This window comes from Lithobates pipiens, unplaced genomic scaffold (assembly GCF_037356315.1).
Source record: "Lithobates pipiens isolate NorthernLeopardFrog02 unplaced genomic scaffold, aLitPip1_a1.2 Scaffold_25, whole genome shotgun sequence".
In the NCBI taxonomy this organism is placed as follows: domain Eukaryota; kingdom Metazoa; phylum Chordata; class Amphibia; order Anura; family Ranidae; genus Lithobates; species Lithobates pipiens.
The window spans coordinates 1,216,866-1,243,503 of NW_027507787.1; the positions used below are offsets into that span (position 1 = coordinate 1,216,866).

The 26,638-nt window shown below is 43.8% G+C and overlaps 1 protein-coding gene across 1 annotated transcript in view; it reads left to right on the top strand.

Moving 5' to 3' along the window:
* Positions 1–26,638, top strand: part of RASGEF1A (RasGEF domain family member 1A) — a 588,956-nt gene that overhangs the window by 356,274 nt on the left and 206,044 nt on the right. The window lies entirely within an intron of this gene.

Consider the following 26,638-nt stretch of genomic DNA (forward strand, 5'->3'; position numbering starts at 1 on the left):
TTACCATGAGACCTCATGTTTGCAAAAGTATGAAGCCATAAGGAGCTCACTATTGTGTTCTGAAGTGGAAAGGTATCTTCGCCTCCAAATGTACAATATGTTCCACCCCAAAGGTGACAATTGTATCACAAGATCTCAATCCTGGATAAGTGACTTTTCAGTAAACTCTCCCTAGTCCTAATTAATTGCCTATCCACCAGGAACTTCTTTGACTGCTTGACACAGACTTCCTACGTATGATCCTTTCTTGACTTAAGTGTCACACAACATCCCTTCCCACGTTACCTCGCTGTGCTTCTTTAGTTAAGTAATGCTAAAAGAAAAAAATGTTTATCAGTTTACGTACCCAAAAGATCTTGGCACTTCTCCTGTTCTATCATGGCTTAGGATAAAATGTGTTCCTTGTTTTTTCACTGGTGCTACTTTTCAAGTTGTCAACCAGTGGCTGAAAAAATTAAAAGCTCTAAGTGCTAAAATATTATAGTGCTGCCCACAGGAATCTCCGAGAAAATGTTCCTTTAAACTGAGCTGTGGCTATGCCATGGACATTCAGTCATTTACATATTATTAGCAGGCATCAAATGTGCTTTAAAACATCTTAAATTAGTTGCGCAGACTTTGTGGAGCAATTAAGCTGCAAAATATACAAGAAGAGCACTGAAGTCGTCAAAATAATTCTCTCAGTTACCCGTTCCCCCCTCGGAGCTCCTAGAAGAGATTAGAAGGCTGCTGGCCATAACTGAATATCAAGATTCACCTACCATAGGCTTCAGTGGGGTACAGTTTTAAGTTAAAATGTACAGATCTAAAGCATAAATAGGGTATTTCCTCATATTCACATTAGTAAAGCTTTTATTTAAAAATATGTTTCTTCCCTATTCAGGGGAACAATTCCATTCCTATTAACAATAGCTTTCTTTGGGTTTTCTAAAGTCAGAATGTCTATCTATTGTGTTTTTGAACCTTGTCTTTTTAAATGAACAGCTTGGCAATTTCAAAGTATTTTTTGCAAACTATATTTTATTGTTTTGCAAATAATTATAATAAACCTCTTTGTATTATTTTGTAAAAATGTAATAAATGTCTTTGTGAGGTCTATTTTACATGGACACCTCCGTCCTGCAGATTCTGCTTGATCAGTCGAGGATTGCTCTACTGATCCCTGCTGAGCAGGCAGATGACAGTTCCTGTAGGCTCCGTTGTGCAGACCGGACACAGTCCCGCTCTCCTCTATTGGGAAATCGGACAGACCTCCTGTCCGTTTTCTTTTTTTTTTTTCAAATATTTTATTTTAACCGGAAAAAAAGCAGTTCCATGTTACCAAGTCGTTAGTACATAAAGAACGATACATTAATCCACATAATATAATCAAATAAACAGTGAATGAAAATTTAGCATGCAGAAATTTCAATAAATCAGTAAAGAAAACTCTTCCATTATAAAGTCACCACTCCCTAATCGAGACTAAGCAGTTTCCCGGAATTGGCCATTCGAAAAAATACATAGGAATACTCAATCCATTTATTTTTTATTTTTTATACTTCACCATTTTCATCCTATCTGATCCGATTCGCCAGACGGATGGAAAAAAGGACCACCAACCATATGGATTTTGCGGGCAGGAACAGATGGGTTGTCAGCAGACATGTGTCCACTAACATCTGCCGCTCCATAGGGAGACTGGAGGGTCTGATCAGGTCCGCCTAAAAAACTGACAGGCGGACCTGATTGGAAAGGACCCTAAAGCATCGTCCACCTATTCAGATTTTCCGCAGACAAAAACTCTGACTTTTGTCTGAATGGCAAGGAATTGTCGGCCAACAAACACAAACATAATGACTTACTACATGGTTTTTCAGCTATTTAGCGCCACCCTTTGGGCTCCTTCTGCTAATTTCATGTTAGTAGAAGTTTGGTTTTCATTTCACGCTATTCATTTAGTGCTTTTGAATTTGTGCTTTTCATTTCGTGCTTTTCCGTTAGTTTCTGAATGGCCGTTCGTCAACCAGACATGTTGTGGAATCGAAGTAGATAACATGTTATTTATTATTGGCCTTGGAGTTAAAGTTTTGACCCAAGTCCAGTCCAGGAACAGAAACTTTTATTTTATTTTTTGGTTGAATAATAATGATTTGATTTGTTATATTTTCTATATTTTTGGATGCATAGAATGCACTTTTTGGTAGGTTCTGTTGGCAGATAGCATGTCTATGTCTGTATGTGTTTTATTTTTTTTAATGCACAATAAAAAAAAAAAATGTGTAAAATAATACTTGGTTATGTGTTTTACTTCAAATGACAGTTTGGGAGTAGGCAGTTAAAAAAAATACAATGTAAAATTGACAAGGGACACCAACATAGTTGTAGCTTTGATCTTAAAAACTACAGGATAATGGTGCTGTGGTAACTTGCCTCAAAAAAATAAAAAATAAATAAAAATAATAATATTATTTTTGATATCAATAGAAAAAAAAAGCCTTTGAAAATGGGTTTGCAATAACTCCTTTAGTATCACCAGCAAAGCAACTTCATTATTATCCCATTAAAGAAGAAGAAAATGTGAGCTGCATTTGGAGATTTCATCATTTGGCATGTCACAAATGTTAATTCTCCTTTGCAAACACTAGTTTACAAGACCAACCGCTTCTAGCTTGTACTTGTTTCCGAGCATGCGTGTTTGTAATTTGGACTTTTGTCCGACGGACTTGTGTACACATGCCCGGAAAACCCAACAACACACATTTGTTGGCAGAAAATTAGAAAACCTGCTAGCCAACATTTGTCCATGGAAAATCTGACAACAATTGTCTGAAGGAGCGTACACGCGGTCGGATTTTCCACCAACAGCCTGACATCGAACATTTCCCGTCGGAAAGTACGATCGTATGTAGGAGGCTTAAGAGAAAACACAATTGTATGCTGGTTTAACCACTTGCCGCCCGCCCTATAGGGAATTGACGGCGGCAAAGTGGTTTCATAATCCTAACCGGACGTCATATGACGTGATTAGGATTATGAGCCGCTGCGCGCCCCCGGGGGCGCGCATCGCGGCGATCGTTGTTGCGGGGTGTCAGTCTGACACCCGGCAACTACGATCTCGGTAAAGAGTCTCCGACGGAGACTCTTTACCATGTGATCAGCCGTGTCCAATCACGGCTGATCACAGTGTAAATGGGAAGAGCCGGTGATCGGCTTTCCCTCACTCGCGTCTGTCAGACAGGCGAGTAGAGGAGAGCCGATCGGCTGCTCCTCTGACGGGGGGGTCTGTGCTGATCGATTATCAGCACAGCCCCCCCCGAGGATGCCCACACTGGACCACCAGGGACACCACTAGACCACCAGGGAAAAGGTAATAAAATCCATAATCCTCCCTAGACCACCAGGGATGCCAGTCAGCACAATGGGTGCCAATCAGTGCCCATAATGGATGCCAATCAGTGCCCACAATGGGCATCACTGATTGGCATGCATTATTGTTTGGCACTGATTGGCATCCATTACTATAACACCGATGCCGCCTATGAGTGCCCACCTGTGCCGCCTATGAGTGCCCACCTGTGCCGCCTGAGTGCCCACCTGTGCCGCCTATGAGTGCCCACCTGTGCCGCCTATCCATGCCCACCTGTGCCGCCTATCCATGCCCACCTGTGCCGCCTATCCATGCCCATCCGTGCCGCCCATCCGTGCCAGCTATCAGTGCCAATTTGTGCCACCTATCAGTGTCCATCCGTGTCGCCCATCCGTGTCGCCCATCAGTGCCGCCTATCAGTGCCCATCAGTGTAGCCCCATCAGTGCCCATCAGTGAAGGAGAAAACGTACTTATTTACAAAGTTTTGAAACTGAAACAAAAAAAACATTTTTTTTTTCAAAATTTTCGGTATTTTTTTATTTGTAGCGCAAAAAATAAAAACCGTAGAGGTGATCAAATACCACCAAAAGAAAGCTCTATTTGTGGGAAAAAAATGATAAAAATTTCATTTGGGTACAGTGTAGCATGACCGCGCAATTGTCATTCAAAGTGCGACAGTGCTGAAAGCTCAAAATTGGTCTGGGCAGGAAGGTGTTTAAGTGCCCTGTATTGAAGTGGTTAAAGGCACCAAAATAGCCCCTTAGTAACCCTGTTTACTTGTACTTCTGCCTTGTGTACAGTACATAACTTTCTTGTGATCACTTAGGTCTTCAGTGTTCTTGCTTCATTGTGCAGGAGTCACAATCCGAGAATGGATGTCATTTTTATGTGTTTTTGTTTTTCTCTTATTCAATGTGGGAGCAAAACAAAGACATATTGTGAGTCATGCAGCTAAAGAACAATGTTCTGAGGCTTAAGCTGTTTTTAAGAAGCATTGTGTAAAATACAACGGCTGGTATTTCACTTTAACAAAGGCCTGCAATGTAATGAATTTGTCTGTGGCTCAGCAAGACCCGCGCTGACCTCTTTATGATCTTCAGGTTTTTGGAATGCAATGCTTATTAAAGTTTAAAATAAATAACTCTTTAGTGTACGATTAACCAAAAAGGCAGTAAACCTATAAGACAATTAGAAAGAATAAATGTAGAATATATCCATAATTATTATTTCAGGTAATTGTATAGTGCCGTCAATGTACACATCGTGAAAAAAATGTGGCTAGATAGCCGCACTCCAAAGTATTCAACTTTATTGCAAAAATATGATTAAAATCATGGCATCATAGCTATGACTAAGCACCATATCTGGTGTAAAACATGTCAGCGACTGTGCAGTTAGTCTGTACATTAGCCTAGATGCCATGATTTTAATAATATTTTTGCAATAAAGTCGAATACTTTGGAGTGCGGCTATCCAGCTACATTTTTTTCACAGTGATTCCTGTTGCAAACAGAGCTGGCACCCTGTGGGATTATGGAGACAGCTGTTTTGGGAGAGGTCATTACTTTGGAGTGGTAATCTTTTTCTGTCAATGTACGCATCACTTTTACACACACACAAACACACACACACACACACATACATACACACACACACACACATATATATATATATATATATATATATATATATATATATATATTACATATACATACATATACATATACATATACATATATATATATATATATATATATATTTTATACATTCACATCAGTCCCTACCCTCAAGGAGCTTACAATCTAAGGTACTTAACTCACATTCATATATACTAGGGCCAATTTAGACAGGATCCAATTTATCTACCAGCATGTCTTTGAAGTGTGGAAGAAAACCGGAGTACCCGGAGGAAACCCACACAGGCACAGGGAGAACATGCAAACTTCAGGCAGGTGGTGTCGTGGATGGGATTCGAATCACTGAACCTCATTAAATTGCTATTTTAACTCTGTGAAAAGCATTGATATGGCCCATCACTTAAGGAGGTCCACCAAAAGATCATTATAATGGTATTTGGTTAGACGAATTTAACCACTTGCCGCCCGCCCTATAGGGAATTGACGGCGGCAAAGTGGTATCATAATCCTAACCGGACGTCATATGACGTGATTAGGATTATGAGCTGCTGCGCATCGCGGCGATCGTTGTTGCGGGGTGTCAGTCTGACACCCGGCAACTACGATCTCGGTAAAGAGTCTCCGACGGAGACTCTTTACCATGTGATCAGCCGTGTCCAATCACGGCTGATCACAGTGTAAATGGGAAGAGCCGGTGATCGGCTTTCCCTCACTCGCGTCTGTCAGACAGGCGAGTAGAGGAGAGCCGATCGGCTGCTCCTCTGACGGGGGGGTCTGTGCTGATCGATTATCAGCACAGCCCCCCCGAGGATGCCCACACTGTACCACCAGGGACACCACTAGACCACCAGGGAAAAGGTAATAAAATCCATAATCCTCCCTAGACCACCAGGGATGCCAGTCAGCACAATGGGTGCCAATCAGTGCCCATAATGGATGCCAATCAGTGCCCACAATGGGCATCACTGATTGGCATGCATTATTGTTTGGCACTGATTGGCATCCATTACTATAACACCGATGCCGCCTATGAGTGCCCACCTGTGCCGCCTGAGTGCCCACCTGTGCCGCCTATGAGTGCCCACCTGTGCCGCCTATCCATGCCCACCTGTGCCGCCTATCCATGCCCACCTGTGCCGCCTATCCATGCCCACCTGTGCTGCCTATCCATGCCCACCTGTGCCGCCTATCCATGCCCATCCGTGCCGCCCATCCGTGCCAGCTATCAGTGCCAATTTGTGCCACCTATCAGTGTCCATCCGTGTCGCCCATCCGTGTCGCCCATCCGTGTCGCCCATCAGTGCCGCCTATCAGTGCCACTTCATTGGTGCCACATTGGTGCCCATCAGTGCCACCTTATCAGTGCCCATCAGTGAAGGAGAAAACGTACTTATTTACAAAGTTTTGAAACTGAAACAAAAAAAAAACATTTTTTTTTTCAAAATTTTCGGTATTTTTTTATTTGTAGCGCAAAAAATAAAAACCGTAGAGGTGATCAAATACCACCAAAAGAAAGCTCTATTTGTGGGAAAAAAATGATAAAAATTTCATTTGGGTACAGTGTAGCATGACCGCGCAATTGTCATTCAAAGTGCGACAGCGCTGAAAGCTCAAAATTGGTCTGGGCAGGAAGGTGTTTAAGTGCCCTGTATTGAAGTGGTTAAAGTGTAACACCAAAAAAAAAACAAAAAAAAAAAACAATCCCCTCTGATGATATATTAGCTTATAATCAACAAAAGTACTTTTTGCGTTCGAATGAGGAAAGCTGCAGTGTCTGCATCCCTTTTGAAGTGATTATCGCTTAGGCGTAAATCTTACATTTCTATTACAAGGAGACTAAAATTTTAACTGTATTTTAATGCAGACTTCCAGAAAAATCAATGAGCTAATCACAAGAGCAGTAAATTGCATTTTTGGAGCATTTCTGTTTACAGAGCAGCTGCAGGTTGCCATATTGCATTTAACGTTACAGAAAATTACAGCAGCTGAAGATTGAAAAGATACGATAATTCTATTTTTCATTTATTGATTTTATTTAATCTTTATTATATAAAGAAAATAACAAAAACAATAGCAAAACACATACTACAAGAAACAGTCTGAATATTCTGTCGGGGCAATATAACATAAAAGAAATAAAAGTAGACATATCAGTTTGTCCAGAGACTTAAGCATGGGTAAGCAAACATATAAAGAAGAAATTAAGCCCTCAAGTAACCCCATTAAAATACTCATTAAAGAAAGAAAATAATAATAATAATAATAATATTATATATATATATATATATATATATATATATATATATATATATATATATATATATATATATATATATATATATATATATATAGTCACAATACCGTAGGGAAAGTGGCTTGTGTAGCCATTGTAATTTAAATGTTATATTATTATTTTTTTATTTGATATTTTTTTGAGTGTTAAACTTTAAGTTCATTTCTAGTTCTGGGAGTTAACCTTTAAGTAAATTTCTAGTCAGACCAAATATAGCCAGCCTATATAGAGCCTATTCATTTTATATAGGCATAAACACTATACTGCAAATAGCTCCTTTTGTTTCCAATCTAAAGATCTGAGAACATTAGTCCTAGTGTTTCCTGAGAAACAACATAAAGGTACACAGCCTAGAATCACACTAGCTGCAAGCCCCTGCAAAGGATAACATAACTCTAAAAACAGTAAAGTGAAAACATTAAAGTGTTTATAATTTTTTTTGTTCTTAAAATAATAAGAAACATGTTATACTTACCTACTCTGTATAAGGGTTTTGCACAGAGCAGCCTGTATCCTCCTCCTCTGGGGTCAGCCACTGGCACTCCAGGCCCCTCCTCTTCATCGGGTGTGCACCAGGAAAAGCTGGATTTAGACCCGCCCCCTCTCCAGTGTCACTGGAATTGATTGACAGCAGCAAGAGCCAATCGCTCCCTCTGCTATCAATCTGTCCAATGAGAAGAGAGACAGTGGCGGAAAAGGGGGGAGGTCTAGGGGGCAGCTGCAGCACAGAAAGTACTTTGAAAAGTTAATGTTAAAGTGATATTAAAGCTTTCATTAAAAAAGAAAAAAAAAAGAAAATATGTTATACTTACCTGCTCTGTGCAATGGTTTTGTAGTGTGGGATGGGAGTGGCTCAGAGTAGGCTGGTGACTCACAGATAGCATAACTTCTCGGTTACCTCCCTCTGGCTTCTAAAGGATTCTAGAACAGAGGTAGCCAAGTGTATATAGTTATACTAAATGATTGATATACAATCAACCAATTGCTTGTTTGACCGGGCATCCCATATATTCCCATCCCTATACAAGTTCAAATCCCTCAATAAAAATACAGCCACCCCCTCTATGTAAAATGACTAGATTCATGCATTGCATGAATCTATCCATGGCCGCTGTAGCCACGGTGGGGGGTGTTTTTTAAGCACCTGATTAGAGCCATAGGCTCTAATATGCTTCAAAAAAGGTTAACTGCAAGCGCAGAGAATGGCGCTCAGAGTCCATCCAAGTGTGTTAGAAAAGCAAGTATTCATTTGCATTGCTAACACTGAACCACCTCTCTGCCCATCAGGAGGCACGGATCCAATATTGGTCACTTGACTGACTGAAAGCAGAGGCGATCCCATTGGCCCCCTAGCAGAACAGGAAGAAGAGACGCAGGGAGGACACAATAGCCATCGCCTGACCCGCGCTACCTGTCCCACAGCTCGCCCCCACCACCCGCTGGATGACCCGCCACCAAGATTGGGTAGGTACCTGGTAGATAGCGGGCAGGCTGGCGGGGGGGCACAGTGGCTGCATATTATGGGCACAGAGGCTGCATATGATGGGCATAGTTGGCTGTATTTGCTGGGCACAGTTGGCTGCATTTGCTGGGCACAGAGGCTGCATACGAGGGCACAGTTGGCTGTATTTGCTGGGCACAGAGGCTGCATATGATGGGCATAATTGACTGTATTTGCTGGGCACAGAGGCTGCATATGATCGGCACAGTTGGTTGTATTTGTTGAGCACAGAGGCTGCATATGATAGGCACAGTTGGCTGCATATGATGGCATAAGAAAGATGGCATATGAAAAAGTATAAACCTCTATCCGTACAAATGGTTTGAAGATGTGGGGGCACCATCATCCTAATATTGATACTTAAGGAAAAACCAGGAGCGACCCCTGCAAGCCCTCAGTGGGAAGATAATAGATTAATTCAGTATGCAAATATTAGACAGTTATGGTGTCCCTGTCTCGACTGCCGTTCTAGTGCTGGTTCCTCTTGGGAAAGCAAATAAGTGACTATTCCCCTGGTCATAACAATTTATTTTCAAACTGTTGTAATATCATTTTTTTGTTCTGTTTTAGATGATACTTTATATAACACCTCCTGAAGAAGTGGCTATAGCCATAAAACATGTGGAAGATGTACAGTGCATTGAGAATGTATATGTTCTACGTCCTTAGCGTATGTCTGAGGATGTCATGCTACCATCTAGAACTGTCTGTATTCTGTATGATTCGATGATGTTATCACCTATTGCTGTTTTATCCAAAATTGTGGATTGATGTCCCTTTTAATACATATATGTTTAAATAAAAGGTAAAGGTTTTTTTATACCTCAACTGTCTAATATTTGGGTCCTGAAATAGTCCATTATATTCCCCACTGAGGGCTTGCAGGGGTCACTCCTGTTTTTTCCTTGAGTACTGGGGAAAAAAGTGTACAGTGGAACCTTGGTTTATGAGTAACGCAGTTAACGAGCATTTTGAAAGACGAGCCACTTTTTTTTTTTTAATCCTCACTCGGTTTGCGAGTGCTGTCTCACAAAACGAGCAGGATTCAAGCCAATGGGGTATGCAGCACTGCATTTGGCCAGAGGTGTGGGGGCACCGGTGATACTCAGAATGGTTTCGGAGCTGTTCAGAAATACTCAGAATCACTCTGTTCCCGAGGGTTTCCAAGCGGTTTCCAAGTTCAGCCAAGCTGTCTCCGGGTATTTCCAAGGCTCTCCGGTGCCCCCCTCCCCAACTCTGGCCACATGCAGTATTGCATGCAATAGAAGTCAATGCGGAACAAATTGTCTTTGTTTACAATGACTTCTATGGGGAAACTTGCTTTGATATGCGAGTGCTTTGGATTACAAGCATTCTCCTTGAACGGATTATGCTTGTAATCCTAACATTTTGTGATGTGTAGGGTGCAGATGGTTTCATTAAATATTTTTTTTTAAGAGAGCTTTGTAAAAAGTTATAGTATCTAGTCAGTATGAGTGCATCTAGTTTTACAAACCCTTTCAGTAATTCATTTCCTATAGTGATGCAATCATGTGTTTTAAAAAATAAGATAACATTGTTAACTACTTAACCTGGCCATATCTGGATCATTTCTTATCTTTTTATTTTGATCAGCTAGCAGGCTGATCAAAAAAAAAGATGACTGGATTGGCCCATCCACACAATCGAGGTGGATGTAGGAATCCTGCCCGATGTGTTATTTGTTCTGACATCGGGACTGCTATGCTGCCAAAATATAAAATACACTCATCAGCGCTGCAGCGGATTGGTTGCATACACTGATCGAACAAAATGTACCAGCAGTCCCATTCATGAGGAGGTGATCATTAGAATGACTACCCTTGATCGGGAATGGACATTGATGGATTGGAATTCGGCTGGGCTTTGCGGAACGACCGGAACTTCGTTCCATCTATTGCCAGCTTCAGCTCAGCTTGTAGTTCAGCTAGAATCACACAGCAGCCATGTTTATTTAGATTCTTTTTCTTTTCCATATGAGAAAAGGGGCATCAAGAATGCCTATGTGCAGGGCCGTCTTTAAGGCAGGGCAAAAGGTGCAGCTGCCTTGGGCCCTGTGATTGTTGTGGGGCCCAAAGCAGGAGCCTCATACTTGCCAACTACCCTGGTTTAAATTCCCTTGTCCCTTGAGGTTTTAGTCCTGTGCTGTGTCCCGATATCTCAGTGTGAAGTGCTGCTACTAATGCTGCCCAGCTCTGACCTATTGTTGTGTATGGATGACTCACCTGCAGACCCTGTGTTTACATGTAAATAACCGGCATTCATAGGTTAATAGCAGCAGCCGGTAGCATTGATATGTAAATAAAGGCAGCATTTATATGTATATCATGCCCCCCTGAGGTCATATCCATACCGCCCAACTTTTTGAGATGGGAACTAGGGATACCTGTTAGCAAAAGTATGTAGGCATAGGGCACACCCCCTGTCACACCCCTTTAAAGAAGAATTATACACAAAAAAATTAGTTAAACTCACAAATGTTTTTTTTTTTTTTTTTACCACTACTATTCCTTTATACTGGAATTTGAAATTTACAAATGCAGCAATTTAGAAAATGGATGAAAGGTTTAGCACTGGGAAACACTTTTTGATAGATAAGTAGTGCATTTATTCACACTAGTGGCCAGTGTGAATATTCCCCGTACATTAGTGGTCAGTGTAAATCCTTCCTTTCATTGGTGGTTACTGTGAATGCTTCTATTACATTGGTGGTCAGTGTAAACCCCTATTACATTGGTGGCCAGTGTTGAAATTCCTCTGTATATTGGTAGTCAGTAAAAAAAATCAGCATTGCCAATGATCACACCCTCCCCCCAGCACTGCCACTGATCCCAAGAGTTCTAGGATTCCTAGGAGTTTTTCGGTCTATTGATGTGTTTCCGATCACCTCCCCAGTCCATGGTGTGCGGGCAGTGAAGAAATGATGTGCTGTAACTTCTATCTACCAATCAGTGAACAGTATTACTGTACAGTAATCTCTATCAACCAATCAACAAGCAGAAATCATGTGCTGTAACCTCTAGAAAATAATCAGCGAGCCGTAATGTCTGCTGTAACCTCTAGCAACCAGTCAGTAAGCGGTAATGATATGCTGTAACCTCTGGCAACCAATAGCAATCACTGCCTGATCCAATACAGTGAAGGGATTTTGTGTCTAGCTGCTATTTATTGTATGTCTCAGAGCAGGTGGAGAGTGAAATTGCATGGGGGGGCAAGACATTTTTTGCCCAGGGTCCAATAAATATTAACCGGTTCCCAACCAGCGCACATCGATGTACGTCGGCAGAATGGCACGGGCAGGCATATTGGCGTACAGGTATGTCCAATCTTCAATGCCGCCCTGCCAATGCCGGCGGCGAGCTCACGTGCCGGTCGGGATCCCCGTGAGTCCGGTCGCGGGTCCCGCGGACTCGATCGCCGCGGGCATACCCGCGATCGTCTCACGGGGCGGCTGAATGGAGGAAATGCCATGTAAACAGCATTTCCCCATTCTGCCTAGCAACTAGTGACGCTGATCTCTGCTCCATGTGATTGGAGCAGAGATCAGTGTTCACTAAATGAAAGCCCAACCCCCCACAGTTAGTAACACACCCCTAGGAACACTTAATCCCTACACTGCCACCCACTGGTTAACCCCTTCACTGCCAGTGTCATTTACACAGGAATCACTGCATTTATATAGCAGTGATTACTGTATAAATGACAATGGTCCCAAAAATGTGTCAAAAATGTCCGATGTGTCCGCCGCAATGTCGTAGTCACAATAAAAATCGCTGATCGCCGCCATTACTAGTAAAAAAAAATAATAATAAAAAATTATTAATAAAAATGCCATAAAACTATCCCTATTTTGTAAACGCTATAACTTTTGTGCAAACCAATCAATAATCACTTATTGCGATTTTTTTGTACCAAAAATATGTAGAAGAATACGTATCGGCCTAAACTGAGGGAAAAAAATGTTTTTTTATATATTTTTGGGGGATATTTATTATAACAAAAAGCTCTATTGTTGTTTATAGCGCAAAAAATAAAAACCGCAGGGGTGATCAAATACCACCAAAAGAAAGCTCTATTTGTGGGAAAAAAAGGACGCCAATTTTGTTTGGGAGCCACGTCGCACGACCGCGCAATTGTCAGTTAAAGCGACTCAGTGCAGAATCGCAAAAAGTGGTGTGGTCTTTGACCAGCAAAATGGTCCGGTCTGTAAGTGGTTAAAGATGGCCCTGCCCCCAGCACTGCCACTGATCCCAAGAGTTATAGGATCCCTAGGAGTTTTCGGTCTATTGATGGGTCCATTCACCTCTCCAGTCCATGGTGTGCAGGCAGTGAGGAGATGATGTGCTGCAACCTCTAGCTACCAATCAGTGAGCTGTAATGTGTGCTCTAACCTCTAGAAACCAGTCAGTAAGTGGTAATGATATGCTGTAACCTCTAGCAACCAGGCAGTAAGCGGTAATGATATGCTGTAACCTCTAGAAACCAATAGCAATCACTGCCTGATCCAATACAGTGAAGTGTTTTTGTGTCTAGCTGCTATTTATTGTATGTCTCAGAGCAGGTGGAAAGCGAAATTGCATGGGGGGCCCCTCCAAGAATTTTTTTGCCCAGGGTCCAATCAATATTAAAGACGGCCCTGCCTATGTGTATTACCTTCTCTCACACATGATGCTTAATATAGTATTTTTGTTCTAATTCAGTTTTATAGGGCATACAGCGGAGTAAAGAGAGGAATATATATGTGCCTGTAGTGATAGTGATCTTTCCCACTGAAATGAGGGCTCTGTACCTTTCTCCAGCCGAGTTTCGTCTACAGTGAGTTATGGTCCCTACATGTGAGCTGTAGAGAGAAATGTGTTCTCGCCCTTTACCATGTCAACTTTTATTCACCGGCACCACTAAAGCCAGAGATATTCATTGACTGGCTTTACAATGCATGACGATGAAGCATTAGACACATAGGCCTCTTGTCCCAGCACCATGTGAGGCTGATAGTAACAAAGGCCGTAAATCAACACGACCACAATACAAAACTTAATGAGCATGAAATGCATGTAATACATTCATAAAAGAGTCTCTGCCTTTCATACAGCTCTGGCTTCCTTAGTCATTTCATGTCATTAGAATTCACAGTCCATGCTGCTCTCTGTTCTCTATTATACAGTACTTCGAAATATTGAATTATTTTATTTTTAGTTTTTATTATTACTTCATGCTGTTTTTCCGGTATTTATATACATTTTTGTTATTTGTTCTTATATTGAAGTAAAGAAAGATAAATGTAGAAACACAAATATATAAGTTGAGTATGCTTCTTACTTTTTTTACAGAAAATCTGTGGATTGTAACGTTGATTTATTAAAATTTGAGAGTGCGAAATCTGGTGCAGCTCTGCATAGTAGCCAATCAGCTTCTAACTTCACCTTGTTCAATTTAAGCGGACCAAAAAAAAAAAAAATGGAAGCTGATTGGTTCCTTTGCAGAGCTACACCAGATTTTGCATCTAAAATCAGCTGTCGTTATATGCAAATCTTAAAAGTCCTTAAAGTTGAATATGGGCTCACCCTCTTGGAACTTTCATATTGGTTACTGATGATTAAAAAAGGTGGCCAAAAAATGTTTGGAATGTTGAGGGGGGTGAGGCCATACTTGTGTTTAACAGGATATGCATGTAACTTCAGCTGCCTATATCACTGGACCTACTTGGGGTTGCCACCCGTCTGGGATTCACCCGAACAGTCTGGGTTTTGAATCGTGTCTGGGGTTCTGACCACCGGAAACCCGGACACAACATTCAGAATGGACTATGGCTCCCCAAGTAACCGAGTACCGCAACCGCCAAGTACATAGGTGTGCACATGGACCCCATACACTGACGGGAGAGAAGGGCTTGATTTGCTGCTCCTCCTCCTCCTCCTGCTCCTACCACTCCATCCTCGGGTAAGTGAGCTCACCATCCAAAGTCTGTGACCAAAGTCTCTCCCCTCCCTCCCATCCTTCTCTCTCCTGCCTCCAAACGAGTAAGTACACTAAGTTAAGGAGGCTCAGAATTAAGGGGTGCCCTGTTGACGCTGAAGTAAGAGGGGCTTTGGGAACCCTAATTTAAGGGGGAATGCTGAGAACCCTGATGTAAGTGGGAGCTTTGGTGAGAAGAAACCCCCCTTACATCAGAGTTCCCCTTTACATCCGAGTCCACAGCATTTACGCTTAACCACTTGCCGACCGCCGCACGACGATGTACGTCGACAGAATGGCACGGGCAGGCATAAGGGCTTACATGTACGTCCTTGCCTGCCCGCGGGTCGGGGGCCCAATCGGGCCCCCGCCCGGTGCCTGCGGCGGTCGATATTCGTTCGGGAGCGATCCCGGACGAGGGGACGGCCATTCATTCATGGCCACCCCCTCGCGATCGCTCCCGACGAATGAAAATGTCCCGTGACATCACTTCCTCTCCTGTAATGTAAACACAGGAGAGGAAGTGATGTATTCTCTCCTCCGTGTCGGTATTTTTCGTTCCGGCACCGAGGAGAGAGCATCGGTGAGTTGCACAAGCACTACACTACACAGTAGAACATGCCAGGCACACTCACACCCCCCCTTTACCCCCCGATCACCCCCCAATTACCCCTGCCCCCCCAGTCACAGTGACACCAATTGCTTTTTTTTTTTTTTTTTTTTTTTTTTTTGCATTGGTGTCATTTGTGACTGTAATAACTGTTAGGGCAGTTAGGGTTAGCCCCCTTTAGTTCTAATGTGCCCCCCTAACCCCCCCAATAAAGGTTTAACCCCGTGATCACCCCCCCTCGCCAGTATCACTAAGGCTGGGTTCACATTGCAGCGGTTTATGAGAACGAATGTGATTCGCACCGCACTGCAGTGCAAATCACATCCGATCTCTGTGCGATTCGAGTTCAGCCATACAGATAGTATGGCTGAATTTGTGTCGCACCCGCCGCACATTCGCACGGGACCCTTTTTTTGGCCCGCAGCAGAATCGGATCGCATGGGTGTTCACACAATGCGATCCGAGTTTGCAGATCGCACTGCGATATGCGAACTGATCTGGGGGTGTCATTAACATTTCACTGACACTCCCAGCAGTTCGCATAGGGCAGTGTGAACTGCCGCCGGGAGGCATGCGATGCGGGAACCCGCCGCGGATTCGTGGCGTTCCCGCATCGCTCCAGTGTGAACCCAGCCTAATAAGCGATCATTTTTCTGATCGCTGTATTAGTGTCACAGGTGACGCTAGTTAGGCAGGTAGGTATTTAGGTTCGCCGCAGCTTTTTATAGCGCCAGGGACCCCCATATACTACCGCATAAAGCCCCCTGATTTCCCCCTAGTTAACCCTTTCACCAGTGATCACCATATAACTGTTACAGGTGACGCTGGTTGGTTAGTTATTTTTTTATAGTTTCAGGGCACCCGCCATTTATTACCTAATAAAGGTTTAACCCCCTGATCACCCGGCGGGTGTCATTTGTGACTGTAATAACTGTTAGGGCAGTTAGGGTTAGCCCCCTTTAGTTCTAAGGTACCCCCTAACCCCCCAATAAAGGTTTAACCCCGTGATCACCCCCCGTCGCCAGTGTCACTAAGGCTGGGTTCACATTGCAGCGGTTTATGAGAACGGATGTGATTCGCACCGCACTGCAGTGCAAATCACATCCGATCTCTGTGCGATTCGAGTTCAGCCATACAGATAGTATGGCTGAATTCGTGTCGCACCCGCCGCAAACTCGCACGGGACCCTTTTTTTGGTCCGCAGCAGTATCGGATCGCATGGGTGTTCACACCATGCGATCCGAGTTTGCAGATCGCACTGCGATATGCGAACTGATCTGGGGGTGTCATTAACATTTCACTGACACTCCCAGCAGTTCGCATAGGGCAGTGTGAACTGCCGCCGGGAGGCATGCGATGCGGGAACCCGCCGCGCATTCGTGGCGTTCCCACATCGCTCCAGTGTGAACCCAGCCTAATAAGCGATCGTTTTTCTGATCACTGTATTAGTGTCACAGGTGACGCTAGTTAGGCAGGTAGGTATTTAGGTTCGCCGCAGCTTTTTATAGCGCCAGGGACCCCCATATACTACCGCATAAAGCCCCCTGATTGCCCCCTAGTTAACCCTTTCACCAGTGATCACCATATAACTGTTACAGGTGACGCTGGTTGGTTAGTTATTTTTTTTATAGTTTCAGGGCACCCGCCATTTATTACCTAGTCTCACTAGTGTACCCCTAAATTTAGGGGTGTCTACTTTCCAAAATGGGGTCATTTGGGGGGGGTTTGTGCCATCTTGGCATTTTATGGCCTTCAAAACTGTAACGCCCTTAGAAAGCCTGAAGGCGGTGCTTGGTTTTCGGGGCCCCGTACGCGGCTAGGCTCCCAAAAAGTCCCACATATGTGGTATCCCCGTACTCAAGAGAAGCAGCAGAATTTATTTTGGGGTGTCATTTCACATATGCCCATAGCATGTGTGAGAAATATATCATTTAGTGACAACTTTGTGTAAAAAAAAAAAAAAAAAAAAAATATTTTTTGTCATTATTCAATCGCTTGAGGCAAAAAAATAAAATATTCAATGGGCTCAACATGCCTCTTATCAATTTCCTTAGGGTGTCTACTTTCCAAAATGGAGTCATTTGGGGGGGTTTTGTACTGCCCTGCCATTTTAGCACCTCAAGAATTGAGATAGGCAGTCGTAAACTAAAAGCTGCGTAAATTCCAGAAAACGTACCTTAGTTTGTAGATGTGACAACTTTTGCGCAAACCAATAAATATACAATTATTGACTTTTTTTTTACCAAAGACATGTGGCTGAATACATTTTGGCCTAAATGTATGACTAAAATTGAGTTTATTGGATTTTTCTAATAACAAAAAGTAGAAAATATCATTTTTTTTCAAAATTTGCGGTCTTTTTACGTTTATATCGCAAAAAATAAAAATCGCAGAGGCAATCAAATACCATCAAAAGAAAGCTCTATTTGTGGGAAGAAAAGGACGCAAATTTTGTTTGGGTACAACATTGCATGACCGCGCAATTACCAGTTAAAGCAGCGCAGTGCCAAATTGTAAAAAGACCTCTGGTCATTTACCAGCAAAATGGTCCGGTCTGAAAGTGGTTAAAAATAAAATGTTGCAGTGTGCGGCTAAAGTATTCGGGTTTGGCTTGGAGAAAAAGGTGGCAACCCTAGACCTACTGGTAATTTTAGCATGTGGCTTTCAAGGCTCAGCTTTGTGACCGGTTTGCTTATCATTCCACACTCATTACACATCAAATTTATTGAATTGCTTTCAAGTGTCCTTTTTTTTTTAGCTCTAGGGGTTCCAGGGTTATATTGATTTAACCCCCTCTGGACCACCCTGTGCATACATACTGCGGCAGGGCGACCCTCCTGCACAAAATCACCTACCTGTATGTGATTTCGTGCCCTGGGTCAGGGGCATGTGTCGCTCGCGACCTGCTACTGCTGTGATTGGACACTGGGGAGCCAATCAGTTGGTCTGGTGGACCCGATGTTCGCTGGTACCTCGCGATCGCTCTTAGAGTAGACAGAATGGCGGTCTGCCTATGTAAAAAAGGCAGATTTTGTGTTTCTGTTAAGCAGGAACACAGATCTCTGTCTTCACCCAGTCAAAGCACCTCCCCCACACAGTTAGCAAGCACTCCCTAGAAGCACCTTTGATCACTCCTGATGTTAACTCCTTCCCAGCCAGTGTCATTAGTACAGTGACAGTGCTTTTTTTTTATCACTGATCACTATATTGGTGTCACTGGTTCCCAAAAAGTGCCACTTAGTGTCAGATTTGTCCGCCGTAATGTCACAGTCCCTCTAAAAATCACTGATCGCTGCCATTACTAGTAAAGACAATAAAAATAAAAAATAAATCATAAATATATCCCGTAGTTTGTAGACGCTATAACTTTTGCGCAAATCAACCAATATACACTTATTGGGATTTTTTTTAACAAAAATATGTAGCAGAATACATATTGGCCTAAATTGATGAAGAAATTAGATTTATTTATTTTTTTAACTTTTTTTTATTGGGTATGTTTTATAGCAGAAAGTAAAAAAATAAATGTTTTTGTTTCAAAATTGTCTGCCTTTTTTTGTTTATAGCGCAAAAAATAAAACCAAGAGGTGATCAAATACCACCAAAAGAAATCTCTATTTGTGGGAAAAAGAGGACATTAAGTTTGTTTGGGTACAGTGTCGCACGACCATGCAATTATCAGTTAAAGTAACGTCCCAAAGTAACCATATTGCAGAAAATGGCCTGGTCATGAAGGGGGTAAACCTTCCAGGGCTGAAGAGGTAATTTATTTGAAGGAAGTTGCACTTTGCAAGGGGATTAACCAATCACAAGCAAGGAAAAAAAAAGTTTTTCTTGCACATGATTGGATAAAGAAGTCAGCAGAGCTTCACCTCATTCACAAAGCTCTGGGGAAAATTCCCTTGCAAAGTGAACATTGTGTTTGCCTTTAGTAATTAATCCCAAAAAGTGTATTCACTGTCTGCACTTTCACCAGATTGTGTCTTGTTCACCACTCACAATAAGGTGAATGCTACAGCCACCAATGGCAGCCTTTCTTTTATTGCTTGCCAATTGGAGATAGCAAATCATTTCATTTATCACAGATTGCCATTTACTCCTAAGGTGGACCTGCTATGAGTGCTGCCAGCATTGATACAGAGGTTGAAGGGGTGGGAGGTCAGCCAGTCAGTGCTCAGACCATACGCCGCACACTGCATCAAGTTGGTCTGCATGGCTGTCGTCCCAGAAGGAAGTGTCTTCTAAAAATGATGCACAAGAAAGCCCACAAATAGTTTGCTGAAGACAAGCAGACTAAGGACATGGATTACTGGAACCATGTCCCGTGGTCTGATGAGACCAAGATAAACTTATTTGATTTAGATGGTGTCAAGCATGTGTGGAGGCAACCAAGTGAGGAGTACAAAAACAAGTGTATCTTGCCTACAGTCAAGCATGGTGGGGGGAGTGTCATGGTCGGGGGCTGCATGAGTGTTCCCGGCAATGGGGAGCTACAAATCATTGAGGGAATCATGAATGCCAACATGTACTGTGACATACTGAAGCAGAACATGATCCCCTCCCTTCGGAGACTGGACCGCAGGGCAGTATTCCATTATGATAATGACCCCAAACACACCTCCAAGATGACCACTGCCTTGCTAAAGAAGCTGAGGGTAAAGGTGATAGACTGGCCAAGCATGTCTCCAGACCTAAACCCTATTGAGCATCTGTGGGGCATCCTCAAATGGAAGGTGGAGGAGCGCAAGGTCTCTATCATTCACCAGCTCCATGATGTGATTATGGAGGAGTGGAAGAGGACTCCAGTGGCAACCTGTGAAGCTCTGGTGAACTACATGCTCAAGGAGGTTAAGGCAGTGCTGGAAAATAATGGGGGCACACAAAATATTGATACCTTGGGCCCAATTTGGACATTTTCACTTAGGGGTGTACTCACTTTTGTTGCCATCGGTTTAGACATTAATGGCTGTGTGTTGAGTTATTTTGAGGGGACAGCAAATTTACACTGTTATACAAGCTGTACACTCACTATTTTACATTGTAGCAAAGTGTAATTCCTTCAGTGTTGTCATATTAAACAATACAATATTTAGAAAAAAAAGAGAGGGGTGTACTCACTTTTGTGAGATACTGTACATATACTATATTAACAAAAGTAATATTTGGCATAAAGCAAGGTCTATGGATGAGTGAGTTTGCAGTAGAGGAATTTACTGGTCTGCACAGAGTCCTGACTTAAACCCAGTAGAACAACTTTGGATTGAATTAGATTGGACACTGTGAGCCAAGCCTTCTCGTCCACATCAATGCCCGACCTCACAAATGCTTTTCTGGAAGAATGATCAAACATTCCCAAAGACACACTCCTAAACCTTGTGGACAGCCTTCCCAGAAGAGTTGAAGCTGTTATAGCTGCAAAGGGTGGGCCAACTCAACATTGAACCCTACGGACTAAGACTGGGATGCCATTAAAGTGCGTGTAAAGGCAGGTGTCCCAATACTTTTGGTAATATGGTGTAGCGTCTGTTATTAAAGAGCGTCTTTAAATCAGACCTTGTCACCATATTAAAAAAAATATAAAGGCACAGATAAATCAAGTTTTTGAATAGCTCTCCTGCAGTGATTTTCCTTTTGATGAATGACTTTTATTCCCTTGCAATGTGCCTTTGAACTAGCCATGGAATTGGATCGCATTAAATTCTAGGCATCAAATATGTTAAAGGCACATAATTCTTGTTGAAAGAAATGGTCAGGTGACGGGGTCTCTTTAAGATGTTTAAGTGTTAAAATCTAATTAGTGTCAGTCTAGCTAGCATGCCTAGTATAACACAAAGCAAACATAAAACCAGTAACACAATAAGCGTGCACAAGAAGTTTCATACAAAGATCCTGCTGTGTCACATTAAGGTCTTGCAGGAAAGGGAAAACAGGTTACACCTATTTTTATTATTCATTATTATTCCAGAGACACTTGGCACTTACAGTGGTCTGTCATACAGTGATAATAGGTGGGGTCATGCTATGAATGGGTTCATTTTCATTCTCAGCATTATAGTTGCAATATTAATATTAGGATTGTCCTTGCCCTTTTTTTTTTATTCCAAGGCCATAAGAGACATAAAGGATATCCACAAAAGCTGTGAAGCTTAACAGACATTCTTGCAGCCCGATTAAGTAAGAAAAGCAAAGCAAAACCATGCAATACATTTAAACCAATTAAAGTAGAATATAAGGACTCGTCCATAGAGGGCGCACAGGTGCAGCCTCCCCTGTCCATGCGTCTGGCCCCCTGATTTACATATCAGTGGCGCCAGACCATAGATTTCAATGCGGGGGGGGAGTGTTTTTTTGAAGGATCTGGTTAGAACCAAAAGGCTCTAAAAGGCTTCAAAAAAGGGTCAGGTCGTAGCGCAGAGCATTACGCTCCAAGCCCACCCAGTTGTATGACGATAAGCGAATGAATTTTCGCTATTATCACACTAAAGTTCCTCCCCGCCAATCAGGAGGCAGGTCTGCGAGACCTGTTTCCTGATTGGCACAAGCGTCAGACCATCCTCTTGGATGCCTGGTGCTTTGGAGGAAGAGGAGACACAGTGGAGGAAGCTGGAGGAGCGGGCACTCCAGGAGAGGACACCACAGCCCCGCCACACGAGCGTGCCAGACCGCCCACTGGGGGTTCTGTTTTATTGCCACCGGGGGGGGGTTGTCATTTTGTTTGTGGCCCCCCAAAAGAAGAACCCGCCAGCCGCCACTGTAAGCAATGTTATATTAAAAAGAGAAGGTAGGAAAGGAAGCGCCACTTAAGTGTAGTATTAGAGGATTTTTTAATGACACAATATAAGGTCACAGTTTATAAGATGGTCCATAGTGTGGTCCTCAGATCAGGATCCTTGGGTACTTTGTCCGGTGGTGCTGTAGAAAAGCAGGGCTGTGGATCGATGTTTCTCGGCCCTGGGAACGTCCCGTGGCCATCAGGAAGAAGCTAGGGCCGGCGTTGAATGCACAAGGAGCGCACGTGACGTCACGGGTCATACAATGGCTTCCAGGGGAAGGTATCAACCAAGGAGAGATATTCTGGAATCTCTCTCCTTGGTTGATACCCTCCCCGGAAGTGCTCCCGAAAGTCAACATATGACCCGTGACGTCACGTGCGCTTCATATGCGTTCCACGCCGGCCCTAGCTTCGCCCTGATGGCCACAGGACGTTCTCAGGGCCAAGAAACATCGATCCACGGCCCTGATTTTCTGCAGCACCACCGGACAAAGCACCAAAGGATCCTGATCTGAGGACCACACTATGGACCATCTTATCAACACAGATGAGCCTTTTTAACCTTCTCTTCCTGTAAGTGTGACCTTATATTGTGTCATTAACGTATCCTCTAATACTACACTTAGGTGGCGCTTCCTTTTCTACCTTCTCTTTCCCAGAATCTGGAACTAGACCTCTCCCATACTGAAGAGCATTGAAGAGTATTGAACTTTCACAGTTAATTGCTCAGGGCAGCCTTGGACTGTCATGTAAGATGTATGTAGTACAGAAGCAGCTGTCGTTAGTTTTAGAGCAGGCGATATATGTCATGTGTTCCCCATAGTTCTTTTGCTTTATACTCCTGTGCTGTACTGCCAAATGTTATTATTTTTAATTGATTTTCACTTCACTGAAAAGCCATAACATACCGCACAATGGAAATGCGTTTCCTACCCCATCACCCCTGTGTTCTATCAGGGCATAGAAGAATAATGGCCACAGCCCTCATCACATAGACTTCTAGAACTCTGTAGAGCAGAGGGACACTTATATAAATATTTCAAATATATTTTACATATATTCGCAGGCTAAAAAAATCCGTTTTATAGATGAATGGATAAAATTTTAAATGAATGAATATGTTTTACTTTTTTTGTGATCAGCATTATATGATGCAAGACAAAGTACTTAAAGGGTTACTAAACCCAGTAATATGAAAATAGTTAATCCGCCCCCCCACTACAGAGCCCACAGCTTTTAAATCTTTTTTTTTACATTAAAATATTGTCACTATATACCTTTTTAGCTGATCTGTATACCACGGTCACGTGAGAAACTGCAGAGTCTGCCCAAGTGCTGAGTGTTCAGGTAGGAGGAGATTTCCACTATAACCTGTGTATTCATGCTGTTATGGGAGGCGGATCATCAATCAATCAAGGTGTGACATCCCACCCACTGTGTTCTTTTAGTTACTGGTCATGGAGGAGGAGAGAGGGACTGGGCTATCATTTAGGATCTGTATACACACCCAAATGTTTGATGTCAATATCATGCGACCTGAAAAGCTCAGCTCAACTAGGAAATGTTCTCTCCAGCAATAGAGACCAAACTGAGGATGTGCAGCTTTACTACTCTGACTGTGTCTTATCTGGCCTTGCCAAGAGAGATCCTGCAGGAGAGGGAGGATCTGTGCATGCAGGATCAAAGATTGTTTTTACACAATATAGAGGATTATCCACAGTGAGTAGAACAAGCATGCTATTCAGCATATACAGACTGATTTTACTGTTGTGGGCACATGCCGCTCTGCCCACTGCAGAATGTGAGCGACCTCCAGTCGAGCTCCTTGTCCCTCCTTGAATGTTGCCATACACCACCGCAGTGACGTTTGTCAGACTGGATCCTGACCGGACACCCCTGTAACCTCTGTGACCATGTGGAGAGGCACCACCTGATAGCCCGAAGCTCCAGCACATTGATCGGCAGGCGGGATTCTTCCTGAGTCCAGCGACCCTGTGCCGACTATACGCCCCAAACTCCCCCCTAGCCAGTCAGGGTGGTGTCCGTTGTGATCACCGTTCAATGATGAGGAAGGAATGACTTCCCAGACCGAAGGGCCTGAGACCTCAGCCACCAGAGAAGAGAATCCCTGACTAGCTAGTTCACCTGAATTTGATCCAAGGATGTCGGAGGTTTGTCCCATTTTGAACAGGATTTCTTTCTGCAAGACTCGAGTGTGGAATTGAGCATACGGTACCACCTCGAAAGTGGCTACCATGAGACCCAGAACTCGTATGCAAAAATGCAGCGATGACCACCTGCGGAACATGAATAACTTCACCCCAGATTGAAGAGTCTGCAGCTTGTCTGAAGGAAGGAAGACTCTCGCCTCTGAGGAGTCCAGAATGAAGTGCAGGTACTCCAGGCATTGAGTCGGCACCGACACTGACTTTTGGAGGTTCAACATCAAAACAAACTCCTGGAGAGTCTGTATGGTGATCGCCACATCCTCCCTTAATTCTGAGGCAGGAAGAGGTTGTCCAGGTAACCCACAATTGCGATCCCTCATTGTCTTAGCAATGCCAGAATTGGGGCTATCACCTTCGCTAGGCCAAAAGGGAGAGCTACAAATTGGTAGTGCTCGTCCCCGACCGCAAATTGTAGAAACCTCTGATGCCTGACGCATATGGGGACATGCAAGTATGTGTCCTTGATGTCCAAGGATGCCAAGAAATCCTCCTGATGGAGTGCAGTGACCGATTCCATCCTGAACCTTTGCACTTTCACTAAGCCGTTGAGGGCCTTGAGATCCAGGACCAGACAGATCCCTTCCTTCTTTGGGACTATAAACAGATTGGAGTAAAATCCCTGAAACCTTCTGGTACAGGTACTATCACCCTGCGCAGCAGCAGGTCCTGTACTGCCCCAAACAGGGCCTCCAGACGAGCCGGAAGAAGATGAAGGTTGGAGGGAAAAAAAAAAAATCAAAAAATCAGTTTGGCGGACAAGAAAGAAACTTGAATCTTGTAGCCTGACGAAACCAGTTTGCAGACCCACTGGTTGGAAAGGAGGGAGGTCCACCGTACTGCAAACTCCCGAAGTTGACCCCCCCCCCCAGAGGGGGGCAGGGGCAAACCTTCATGCGGCAACAGATTTGCTCGCAGGCTTGTTCATCTTGCGAAACCAGGGACGCTTTTGTCCCTCAGCGGTCACCTTGTCAGGACTGGGAATGTGGGCGGACGAAAAATCTGCTTCTGAGCGGAAAAGGAGGGCCTTTGCCTACGGTGTGGCTCCTTACCCTTTCTGGACTGTGGGAGCAAAGTACTCTTTCCCCCAGTAATATTCCTAATAATGTCATCTAACGAGGCTCCAAATAGCCTCTCCCCTTGGAAAGGCAAATCTTCCAGCGCTTTCTTTGAAGCCTGGTCAGCAGACCAGCATTTAAGCCAAATCAGTTGACATCGCACCACAGCTGATACTGAGGCTCTAGAAAGCAAAGGGGCCGTATCCAGGGCCGCATCACAGACATACTTCAGGCCATGCAACAGCTGGTCTGCCAGTTCCATGCAGACCGGGGAAACCTGTTCCTTCTCCAACTCACAGTGCAACAACTTAGCCCATTCAGTAAGCGTTTGTGATACCAGGGCCATGGCTAACACTGGCCTCAATGCTGACCCCACCACCATAAACATGGAACGGGCAACCACCTTGGCCCTTCTGTCAGCAGGGTCCTTGAAAGCAGGGGACCCTTCCACCGGAATCGTGGTTACCTTATTGGATACCGGGGGGGCCAACAACCGGAGGAGATGTCAATTTTTTCAGGAAACTCTCCTCAAAGGGGTAACGCACTGCCATCTGTCTCAGGACTGAAAAGGCTTCTCCACTCCTTGTAAATAAACGTATCAAAATAAGTTAAATACGGAAACACGGCAACAAAGGATTCCAGGACCGCAGACAGACCGTCCATAGGCACCACAGGTGCAGGAGAACCAGTTGCAATAACAGGGATGTCTGGGGAAGAAGCGCCAGCTTCTACTGCCATGCTGACCCACTCTCGCTGGTCACCACTAGGGACCTAAGGCAAGCCACATAAAATGCCCATCCCCCTAGCTGCCACAGACTGAGGGGCCCCCCGCAGGACTTACCACCCTGACCCAGGTAGTGCGCTGTGCTGCCGTTGTCCGCTCTCCCCTGTGCCAGTCACGAGATGTTCTGTGTCAGTTTTGCTCTGTTCTAGGCTGAACCAGGAGTAAAACAAACCTGAGGCTACTAGAAAATGGCCGCCGGCCGCCTCAGCTAAAAGACGTCTGGTGGGAAAATGGCCGCCAGACTTCAAGAAAATGGCCGCAGTTAAGAAGCTGGCTGCGACTACAAGAAAATGGCCGCGGCCACCGGAAAATGGCCACAATTCCCGCGGCGGCCAGTCCCCACATGACAACACACAGACACTCCAAAAATAGGATAAAAACAGGGAGAAAATGAGCGGACCACCAACCGCCAAGCGCAGCCCCCTGCCAGGACCC